Here is an 11,365-nt window from a genome sequence, read left to right on the forward strand (position 1 = left end):
ATCACTACTCCATTTTGGTTTAACTCATTTACATACATGGCACCCTCATTTTAACACTGTTGCTCATTACCATCTGCTTATACAGCCATTAGTATATACCATTACTAGGTCAGCTGCTTGGCATTCACCATTTACACTATGTGTGCCTCTGAATCACACATACCGTGCATGTGTCCGGTTGTCACACAAAAGTGCTTACCACAATGCTGCTATGGCTTCTGAATCCCAAGTTCTGTTTCTTTAAAGGGATTAGTCAACCAATTAGTGTTCCAAGAAAATGCTCTTATACCCCTCTGCAGTTATTAACTTCATAGCCCTACATGCCTTGTAATAAACTCACACTAAGACAGCTGCCATGGAAACCAAATAACAATCCATGTTCTGGTAATGTCCACCCATCCTTGCTGAGTAAAACTTCCTTTAGGAGTTTGCAAGCAAGTGCTGACCATACCGGGGAAATGATACTGTAATTATGGATACAATATAGGTACACAGTATAGGTAAATATGGATACTAGTAATAGATAGAAACAGCTACTGAATGCTTTATCCCATGCATGGATCCCCTCAAATTATCTATGGTGTGATCCCAGTTATTCAGATTAAGAGTAATATATAAATATTGGACATGGGATGGGTAAGGTCAATCTATAACCTAATGGGATAGGTTATTTCAAGCACAAAAAGGGAAATTAGCTAGGCTTAAAATGGTCCTCTAAGGTAAGTAGCCTTGTACTTACCTATGAACCTATAATAATTTCCCTGCAGCCATCATGCTATGAATACACAAATTGTTACTGTATGTTATTTCTCTATTCAATCATTAGCCAATTTATTTTAATTTCTCTCTTGTTTTCTGTGCTAAAATATTATGCTTACGTAAGAAATATTTAAAAATCATGTAAATAAGCTGATGTATAGAAGTTTTTACCAAGTAATTATGAATGTATACCATGTGTAACTTTCTCCCTGGGCCACTGCTGAAAATGACTTTTGCCCAGTCTGACTTTTGCTGCTGGTTAACAAAGACAAATAAATAATAGATATTTATAATACACAAGTAATTCAGGTGCTAAGGGTTTTGGTAGAAACTTAATGAAGAGATTGAACATATTCCCAGATATTATTAAGGCAGAGCAGGTAGGTAATGTCAAGGGTAGGTGTATGCGGATCACTGGATGACAGTACCTGATTTGTGTCAGATGGGCGGAGTTAAGAGGGGTGTAGGTACAGTACTGCTGGATATACTGGAGGTTTTAACAACATTAAATGGAAATTGCCTTATTATTTTCTGGAATAGATGGTGGGGTAAGTAAAGTGGTTGAAAGCAGAGAAAGTGTTGTACAGGAGACCTTCGGTAGGAGTAGATACAAGAAGGTGATTGCAACAGGAATCAACCTGCAAGACAGCTAAAATATTCCATTTACATAAATCAAGCAAATGAGGCACAAGAGGGTCAGTCATGAAGTATAAATACGCTTGTCAGTTAAAGTGATTGACAAAATTACAGTCAAAACATCTGTTTTTATACTCTTTCTAACATAACATCACCTCTGTACTTGCCTTTTAGATTGTAAGTACATCTCAATGCACAGTTTCTTAGAAGAGATTACACAAGAGTCTGGGTTACTCCCTTATTTGAAGTTTAAGGGTGTTGCTTGACCAAATGTTTTTCAAAAATGTACTAAGTCTGATGGTGACTCAGAAAGGTGTGGTTAAAGATTGTCAAAACACAAATAATGTTTTAATAAATATTAATTATTCACACATAAACTTAAACATTTGTACAGGTGGCAAAAACTTAACACAATGAATGTAATCTAAGTATTCTCTGCACAAGTCCACATAGTACACGAGGAATACAATCTAAATATTCTTTGCACATTTCTACAATGTACAATGTACAAAGCTCGCTTTACTATTATTCATTCGCTACAGATTCTGCTGTGTTGTCAATTCAGAAGATTCCCAAACTAGATTTTATTTATCAGTTTTAGGTTTGGTGCTTTATGTCTTCTCCATTGGAGTTTTTACTGCTCTTGATACATAATAGAGAAATAACTCAGAAATCCATCATTTCCTGTGTCACAGTGGCAAACTGCACCAGAATGCTGTCTGCTTACTACATGCGCTCAAAAATGTATCTGATTACTTTTTTAACACTGTTGTAGGGAAAGCGACTGGGAAAAGGTGGTGTGAAGAGGAGGAGGGACTGGTAGAAGGAAAGAGCAGGGGTAGGGGCAGGGGCAGGGGCAGGCTGCCCCATGTTTTAGAAACGTAAGAAGGCTAGTTAAGGATGGTATAGCTCCTAGTGTTAGAGGGACTGTATCCCAGGCCTAAGGTTCTGGGACACAGAATTCACATTTACAGCTAGCAACGTTATAAAGGGTCTGTTAAGTTTATAGTGGCCCCATCTGTAGAGTGCTGTATCAATATGTGCATCTTTCTATACTATAAATAGATATAGCTATGTCAGAGCTTGGCAAACACAGCATCTAGCATGGATGCTTTACGCTTATGATAATCCTGCATGTAAGAGAATGCTGTTTCATAGCAAGCCACTCCATGGGTCCTTTGTATGAGCAGGATGTGCCCTTCATTGCAATGTACTTGTGTTCTACATGTCACTTTCCAGTCAGTCCTGAATTTTCTCAGATGACTTTTCTTTTCTAGAAAATGGAAATCTTTTCTGAAACTCTAACTATGTTAAAGTCTATAACTTATGTGGACCTGCTCTGCTAACAGAAGACTGTAGACGTAAGTAGAGAATTATTTTGACATTTGCACAAAGTGAATGGACTTCCTTGCTTCTCGTCTATTCATGAGTGCAAACACTGATTACAAAGAATTCAGAAAATCTGTATCTTCGAAAACATGCAGCCAAGAAAAGACTGTCATTTACAGATTCCTGTCTGCTGATTCTTCCACTAATATACACGTTTTTCAAAGCTTGAATCTGCTGCAGAATATTTCATTTTCATAACCTAGATTCAGTTTTGGAAGATGCGGCATTATAAAGGGAATGAAATGCATCAGCATGCAATCAAAAATGGCAACAGGTCACCTTACGTGCATCTTCATATGTTGTACATTATTAAGACTAGGTGCTGATCATACATTCATTCAACAGGTCACCTTACGTGCATCTTCATATGTTGTACATTATTAAGACTAGGTGCTGATCACACAGTCATTCAACAGGTCACCTTACGTGCATCTTCATATGTTGTACATTATTAAGACTAGGTGCTGATCATGCAGTCATTCAACAGGTCACCTTACGTGCATCTTCATATGTTGTACATTATTAAGACTAGGTGCTGATCACACAGTCATTCAACAGGTCACCCACGTGTATCTTCATATGTTGTACATTATTAAGACTAGGTGCTGATCATGCAGTCATTCAACAGGTCACCTTACGTGCATCTTCATATGTTGTACATTATTAAGACTAGGTGCTGATCATGCATTTATGCAACAGATCACCTTACGTGCATCTTCATATGTTGTACATTATTAAGACTAGGTGCTGATCACACAGTCATTCAACAGGTCACCCATCTTCATATGTTGTACATTATTAAGACTAGGTGCTGATCACACAGTCATTCAACAGGTCACCTTATGTGCATCTTCATATGTTGTACATTATTAAGACTAGGTGCTGATCACACAGTCATTCAACAGGTCACCTTACGTGCATCTTCATATGTTGTACATTATTAAGACTAGGTGCTGATCACACAGTCATTCAACAGGTCACCTTACGTACATCTTCATATGTTGTACATTATTAAGACTAGGTGCTGATCACACAGTCATTCAACAGGTCACCTTACGTGCATCTTCATAGTTGTACATTATTAAGACTAGGTGCTGATCATGCAGTCATTCAACAGGTCACCTTACGTGCATCTTCATATGTTGCACATTATTAAGACTAGGTGCTGATCATGCAGTCATTCAACAGATCACCTTACGTACATCTTCATATGTTGTACATTATTAAGACTAGGTGCTGATCATGCATTCATTCAACAGGTCACCTTACGTGCATCTTCATATGTTATACATTATTAAGACTAGGTGCTGATCACGCATTCATTCACTGTTCAATTACCCACGTAATCCAGTTCAGTACTGTGGGGAAGCTGCAGCTTATCGCAGCACTCAGCTGGCACATGGCAGAGATAATAATCCTGGAAAGGAATGCAGACCATCACAGTAGTTACTGATAATTTTTCACATTAAATATCTATATCATACCCCCAGTGACCTCACCCAAAACAATCTATGGGGAGTGGGATTGTGAGACCATGACACTGTAGGGCTGCTGGGCTAACTTTTTTTTGCTGTGTGTTACCTTCTATACTCCCCTGTGTCCAACATGCAATGTCATCAGTTTCATAAATTCATACACACTTCAGTACAATTGCCTGCTGTTGATGTTTGCGCATTCTGCCTCTGATAACTGCTTGTTGCAGGCTCCACTGTCTTCAACAAAGGGCTGTCAGACAGTTCTAAAATCTATAGCTTGCCCTTGACAGAGGACAGGTGACAAGTAGCAGCTTATGGCCTCATTTCTTCCCTGCATCTCTGCAGCACTTAGTTCACAGAATGAACCTGTAGTACAGACAGATGTACCTCTGTTGCATTCATCTGGTAAGTCCGTGCATCGCCAGGTAAGAATTATTCATATTAATTCTGCCCTAAAACACTTAACAGGACCAAGCTTATTATTTAATTTAATGGCAGGGAGAAATCCTAACTGTTAAAATAACTAGCTCCTGGGAAAAACAAGGTAGAGCACATCACAAATGACTAATTTCTTTATCAGCTTTTGAAAATTATGCAGAAAAAATATTAAGAGTATTGCAGAAATTTAATACAGGCACTCAAACAGGCAGTCAATTCAGAATCATATGAGAAATCAAAAATGCAACACTTGGACATAAAAGAAGTTGGAGTCCTGCTAATATGTCAAGTGACACTGTAGTCAAATGAAATGGGAATCGGGACTTAATGTCAATTGTTTCTTTAACTGTGATTTTTAAATAACTGTAATATAGGAGGGTAGTGGTAGTTGAGTGATTTTGTTTCGGTTATTTGGGGGTAGATCCATATGTAATGTTACTCTGTTAGTGAATGTTTTGTAAGTGCTGGTATGTACAATCATGCAAAAATCCAAGTAAAGGTGCTTTACCCTTCTTTGCATTGCTGTGTGACCTCAGAGTTGATATTTTAGTTAGTAGGGGTATGGAAGAATCAGAGGGCTTGCCCCTTAGCAAAAACACTTGTTTTTCCTTTTTCAGTGTATTGGTTCTTTATCTTTTTGACATTTGTTCTTGTGTTTTATATATATATATATATATATATATATATATATATATATATATATATATATATATATATATATATATATATATATATATATATATATATATATATAAACTAGAAGTTTCATTTTGTGATACCTTAAACCTCCTGTAGTTGAGGCCAATGGTATATATGCAAATGACCCTTTCAGGGCATAAAATGTTTCAGCTACATGGCTTCTGAATGTCCATAACTTTTTTTCTACTTTTTAAGTCTTTATGGTTACATTCAGGCCAGTAAAGCCAAATCCCACTAGCTGTGGGCATGCATGTTTCAGCTTTTTTACATGCATTCCGCAACTAGTAGGGGTAGTTTATTTAGTTTCATGCAAGTCATGCTAAGGTTTTTGTATTGGCAAATCTGAGAGACACCTGAAACTGCATATTTATAAGCATTTGTATACTATATGCAAGTGAGAGAGTAATAATGTTTTGTAAAAGCATTATGTATTGTGTTCTCATTTTCATAGATTTGTCTTTTTTGTTTTGGAAAGAATATCACTCATTAAAAGGAGGCAATTAGCAAGCCATTCTTGAATGCAGGGAGCTGCTTTGGCATCTATTACTGGAAGCAATTTTGTTTCCTGGGTTGAATGAAACGGGTCTATATTAGAAGAGTGAAGCGATGAAAGAGCGAACACTCTTTCGTTGACACGTAAAACCCAAATTCTGAAAACAGTGAGGTTATAGAACAGTGATTTTTTTTCCCAGGGAAAAATTGCTGGGCCATTCTCAGGACTTTGCTGTTTTCTCCATTGTGGTACAATCTTGGAGTTGGTATATTTAAGTAGGAGGGTGTGGGGGGTGAAGCCCCCCACTTTATTTTGTCTTTATATAGATATAGATATTTTTTTTTTTTGGAACAGTGATTTTTTTTTTCCCCCCTGGGAAAAAAATCTCTGTTCCATAACTTCGCTGTTTTCAGACTTTGGGTTTTAAGTGTCGACGAAACAGTGTTCACTCTTTCGTCATTTCATTCTTCTAATATAGACCCAAATGAAAGAGTATCTATTAATAACACTTTTGAAGGTTATAACTGATACAAATATATGTATATGTTATAGTTTGCAATATTCCACTTATTACAGGCATTAATTATATACAATGTTTTACTGTGTTTTGTATTTATGTATTTTTGGTGAATGTTTAATCATAATTAATTGGTGTGGGATGTATTTTATTGGTGGTTTTTCTTGATGCATTTAATACTTGACTTGCATAAGTAATTTATTCTGAAGAAGTCCTGGTTAGCACTTAATAAAACTTTATTATTGCATTAGTGCAATTCACCTGCTATGGTTAGTTGGCAGGTTTATTTGTCTGTTTAAATGTTGTAAAGTCAATACATTGCAGTGAAACACACAACTCTGTATAAGTGAAGGTGACCTTTTCATCTACAAAAGAAGCACATTACCTCATTTGTGGTTGTATATGTGAAATGTATACATTTTCATTTGTTTAATTTGGACTGTGTATATTTAATCTTTTAATTACAAAGCTATGTATCTGCACCCTCCACTGAGACTGAAACAAGACATTTAGTTAAATAAAAATATGCATTCAACATCTAAGCACATTTAATTAATTATATCTTTTTAGCATCTTTACATGTCCTGACAAAACAGCATATTTCACACTCGCGCTCAGTGGGCTGACAAAACAACATATTTCACCACTCGCGCTTAGTGGGCTTTTGATTGTATACTGTTCTTTACCTTTCTAATAACAAACCTCATTTAAGGTGTATGCAAGTGCAACCATTTGCATCCTGTATGAATCAACATACTGAACAACTGTCATGGTTCTGCTGCTGTACGCTATACCAATTTTAGAAAGGAAACATTATTTTTGTGGACATGTTTGTCCACACAGATAATACCTTTAACAACTGCAGGTGCACATAAACTGCATTCACCCTCTTAGTAACATGTTGACTTTGTTTTTAAGTAACTCACTCTTTTATATAAAAAGGAGGGGATTAGCTTTGAACATTTTCTTTGTCTGTTTTACAATCAGTTAAACATTAGTTGTGAAACTAAACTTTCTCTGCTAAATGATTTTACAGTGTTACACTTAAATACTACATGCAAAATATATTTTTCCAGCCCTTCTAAAGGAGTAGATTTAATGCAATACACTGCTAGATGCTGCAGTGGTGGTGCTGCGGTAGCGTTGTCGCCTCACAGTAAGACGTTGTCCTGTTCGATTCTCAGCTAAAGCATCTTCTGTGTGGAGACATGAGTGAATGGGCGTATCTTCATTGAAGGTTGTGCATCAGAGCTGGCAACTTGGCATGTAAAAAATCTACTGCCAATCATTAGCGGACCGGAGTTCCGCTGTGGCGACCCCTAACCGGGAAAAGCCGAAAGACACAACAACAACACTGCTAGATTGGAAATCAGTGCTACACAGATTTGTAGGTTAGTATTAGAGTTTGGGGGTAGGCATACATAGAAAATAGAACTACGAACAGATCCAAATCAGAAATTAGATAACACTATTTATTCCACACCATATACGCAACAGCATCCCTGCTTATTTATGTAGGCTGTGCCTGTATATGTGTATCTGTGGTAAATTGTAAATACCTTTATACTATTATTTTCAATACTAGACACCATCTAGGCTACAAACAAGATTATTTTGACTTACAAAAAGTACTTTCCATGTATTCTCTTGCCCACCTCCCTCATCTGTCATTGTCGCTGCTGTGGTGACATCATCACACCTGATGTCAGGGTCATGGACACATGTTAATGATGTGCGGAGAAACCAGTGCAAGTAAATGGTGATTTCAAGGAGTCATTCTGAGTTTTGTGGTGCCCTGTTATTTTAAGATGAAATTCATCATTTTCTAGCAGATACAGGATAGTTGAGAGTTACGTAGGCCTGGCATGTTAAAGTCCTTGAGGTCACTTAGACTCTGATCTGACCATATAACTAAATAACAGTAGACACTACTGTTTTAGTGATAGGAAAAGAATTACAATGGGCATTATATTTTGGTAGTATGGTCACACTTTACAGAAGGCCAGTATATCTGCCAACAAAACAATATGATTACAAGTCATAGAGGCAGTACATATCTATGGAGATAAGAAATGATACCCTATAGCCCAGATGAAAACACAAACTGAGTTTGGGAAATCCTTGCATCCTATTGCAACAGTACCCTGCTTAATGCACAAGATAGTTAAAAAGGATTTCTCTAGAACTATGAAAACAATAGAAAGGGAGTAGTGAATTTAAATAGTACCACAAAGTTAAAGGAAAGGACCCACAAGGAAATAAGCCCACAGCCTTACATTTTTTTTTTTTTTGGAAAGGGGATATCAGAAACTGTTAAAAAATCTATGTATAACAAAGGCTGAGGCTTATGTTAGAATGTCTTAAGAGAATAAGGCTACAAGTAGACATGCAAACACAGGAAGACTATACAGTCCTTTCAAAAATTTGGGTGGGAGGTTGGCATAATGGTTAAGGTTTTTACCTTATAGCCACAAAGTGCAGGATTTGATTCTTACATGTGGTAGTTAGTCTAGTACTATCTATGAACATATAAAGTGTAGCTGCAGATTAAGTGTTTTTCTGAACCAAAAATAGAGTACACTGAATGAAGCTAGAAACAACCAGAACAAAATGTAGAACCAAAAAAAAACCAGAAGTCTTTTGAGTTTTGAAATGCTCAGAGTAAAGAACTTAAGAAAAAAGAAAAATAAGAGGCAGTAAACACTGGGAACCAGGCTGTGGCAACTAAAGATAAAAAAAAAAGTTTAGATGTAATTCTCAGAAGAGAGTACAGTTGGTGGTGTTACTGAGTATTGGTATGAACTACCTTTCCTAGGAGGAGTGGGACAGAGAAATCCTAGTGTCTGTACTCTCAGAAGAAGAAGACAAGCTGTTTACCTCACAAGAAAATCATACTGAAAAAACTCTGATTCAGCTGACCTTTAAGTGAGTTTGTTAAACTTCAAGAAGGCCCAGTGAGAGGATGAGACCTGAAGCAGAGACAGAGGGGACATATCCTGGGTGGTGGGACACAATTCTGGCCTAAGTACTATTACTTCCTATCACTATTTTGACATACAAAATGACTTCCTGTAGAGAGTAAAGAAAAAAAAGATAGAAAATATTGGGGGGGGGGCACCTACTCATGGAAAAAAACAATACCAGGATCATAACCTGCTTCTACAGGCTGGGTACAATGGACGAAGAGAATGTCTGTGCAAGATGACCTGAGTATTAGAAAACAGATACAAGCGCTTGGATTTAAGAATCCCTTAATCCCTTAATCCTGATTCCTACAGGAAAGGCATTTTTTAAACTGAATTACTATGGATATTGTTAGACCTTTTGCCAGGTCCACTAGTGGAGTTGCAGTATATACTCTTAATCCTAAACTATGCACCAAGTATCCTGAAGCAATCAAATTATGCAAATGCAATAGTAAAACTAAGCAAAGAAGTTGTTTTTTTTATTGTTCTCCAGAATGCAGATACAAAAATAAAGCCTTATTGATCAGGGAACCCCCCATTCAGGTCTTAAATAATGCATTACTTATACCGATGTTTTAAGTTAGACAGCTGTACTTCCTTCAGACTGCTGGACTGGTGGAGAATTTCAATGGGACCCTACAATGGATATTAACAAAAGCATTTGAAGACAATAGGAATAATTGAAACTAATTGCTGCCTTATCTTTTATTTTCCATCAGGGAGGTACTAAAGGTGTCAACAGTATTTAGTCCTTTTGCACTGCTATATAACAGACATCCCATGGAGTGTTTAGAAATGACCAAGGAGATGCAGGAAGAAGTAAACAGAAATTCAGGAGTGTATTGGAACACTACAGTAATATAAAAGACAGTTTAAAAGTACTTATGCATATAGCCTGAGAGGGCATGCAAAGGGCACTTGCCAAACAGCAAAGGATCTATGACAAAAAAGCCAGTAAACGATAGTTTCAATTTGGGGAATAGGTGACAATCTTATTCCCTAAGTTAAGAACAACAGCCATTTGAGGTCAGAGAAGAACTTAATGATGTGAATTATAAAGCCGCACACAAGGAAATATGTCCTAAATAAATATATAATGCAAACATGATCATGTTAACATTTTAAAGCCCTGAAAAGTGGTCCAACAGTGGTAGTAAACTTGACAGCTAAGAGGAAACCTGACAAAGAAAGAAGGCTGCTTCCCATACCTAAGGTACAATGAGACGATATGTTGTCAAAAACCACAAAAACAGGAGACACAGGAGTATCTTTTGCCAACAATAAGATATTATCAGAACTGCCTGGTAAAAATGAATCTAATCTAGTGCCATATATTTACAAGTCCTGGAGAACGGGTAACGTAAAATCCTGTTGGATCCCTGAATCTCAAAAAGAAGATAGTTTCAGAAAAGGTAAAAAAAAAAAAAAAAAAAGATTATGCAATTACAGGTCATTGAAGAGTCTGCCAGTGAATACAATAGCCCATAATTCTCTTTCCAAAGCCAGATGGGACCATTACGTTCTGTAATGACTTTAGAAAATTGAACAGTACCTCTAAGTTCAATATTTACCCTATTACTAGAGTGAATGAGCTAACTGAACAGCTAAGGAAAGCAAGGTTTTTAACCACACTGGACTTAAAAGCCTTCTAGCTGACTCTCCTGATAGAAGACTGCCTTCTCCATCTTGGACGACCTGTTTCAACATCAGGTTCTCATTTTTCACCTGTGCATTGATCTGTCTACCTTGCAATGGTTGATGGATACTGTCCTGAAACTTCACAACCCCTATGCTGCTGCATATTAGATGCGTCAATCATACCACTCTGAAAACTGAGGTTCCCATCTTCACAAAATTCAGGCTGAAATAATATCCCTACTGCAAGCAAGACTTCTAAAGATAAAATAGAATGACAAAGATAAAGCACCTAGGCTTCATGACAGGAAGGGGAACCATTAAATTCCAGAAGAAAATAACAGAGACAATAAAACTG

The sequence above is a fragment of the Protopterus annectens genome, chromosome 17.part0, assembly GCF_019279795.1.
Source record: "Protopterus annectens isolate FY-2018-M chromosome 17.part0, PAN1.0, whole genome shotgun sequence".
In the NCBI taxonomy this organism is placed as follows: Eukaryota; Metazoa; Chordata; order Ceratodontiformes; family Protopteridae; genus Protopterus; species Protopterus annectens.